This window comes from Galeopterus variegatus, unplaced genomic scaffold, assembly GCF_000696425.1.
Source record: "Galeopterus variegatus unplaced genomic scaffold, G_variegatus-3.0.2 Scaffold231, whole genome shotgun sequence".
NCBI classification, from domain to species: domain Eukaryota; kingdom Metazoa; phylum Chordata; class Mammalia; order Dermoptera; family Cynocephalidae; genus Galeopterus; species Galeopterus variegatus.
Genome location: NW_007726342.1, coordinates 470,835 through 472,265, shown reverse-complemented (window position 1 = coordinate 472,265; position 1,431 = coordinate 470,835).

The following is a 1,431-nucleotide window of genomic DNA, read 5'->3' as shown; positions in this document are numbered from 1 at the left end:
GGAGGGGAGGGGGGAAGAGAGGTGGGCCCACCCGCCGGCCCCCCAGCCCAGTTAAAGGACACTCAGACACTGTGGGGGTTCTGTTGAGCAGCAGTTCCGTTTATTACCACACAAGCACTGGCTTTTATAGGCAGATAGGGAGGGGAGGTTTTAACATTCAGCTTAAAGTTCCATGGCATGTATCCTGTCTCAATGCCTAGCTTTACATAATCCTATCAACTTAAAGGTCAAAGGCATGCATACTGTCTCAATGCCTTTCACGAGTGCAGAAGCATGTATTTAGCCAATAAGGGCTTAGGCAAGGTTCCCGCAGACACCCCCACCCTACTTCCTCCTGGCGCCGTCTTAGGCTGCCACGTTAATACACCCTTGTGGGTCCATAATGGCGCCGCTTGTAATGTCACTTAAGGTGGCGTTGGTTTTTAAGGCTCGACACTTACTGTCTCTTTTTCCTATCTATTCATTGTTCCTGTGATGGTTAATTTTATGTATCAACTTGGCTGGACCATGGTGCCCAGATAGTTGGCTAAACATTATTCTAGATGTTCCCGTGATGGTGTTTTAGATGAAATTAACATTTTAATAAAACTAAGAAAGAAAAAAAAAATTTTAATTGATGGACTTTGAGTAAAGTCCATCAATTTAAATGTTAAAGATTGCCCTCCATAATGTAGGTGGGCCTCATCCAATCATTTGAAGACCTGCATAGAACAAAAGACTGACCTCCCTCAAGCAAGGAGAAATTCTGCCAGCAGACAGCCTTTGGACTTGAACTGCAACATTGGCTCCTCCATGGTCTCCAGCCTGTTGGCCCACTCTGCAGATTTTGGACTTGCCAGTTCCATAATCATGCGAGGCAATTCCTTAAAATAAATCTCTTTCTATAGATGTGTACCCTATTGGTTCTGTTTCTCTGGAGAGTCCTAACTAATAAGGTTCCTTTACTTTTTCTTTATTACTTTCTTTGAATTGAGTACTTTTATTATTGTATTTCCTGTATTATCTTTTAATAATATACTTTTATTATCTTTAGTGATTACCCTAGACCTAAAGATTTAAAAATGCATACTTGATTTATTATTGCTTACTTTAAATTCATATTTTTACAGTTTGTCCACCAAATTAAGAATCTGATGATAATTTACCTCTATTTAACTATCACATGCCTGCTATGCCATTTTTACCATGTATTTACTTTTACTTATGTTATAAATCTCACAAGACTTTGTTATTATAATTATTATTAACTGCAAGTACTTATTTCTGTTTATACACACAGTTATCTTCTCTGGTGCTCTTTACTCCTTCCTATAATTCTGTGCTTCTAAATGGGATCATTTTTCATCAACCTGAACGGTAACATTTATTTTTTATTATTTTTTTTTTGTCTTTTTTCCGTGTCCGGCAACGGATCGCAACCCTCAGTGTCGC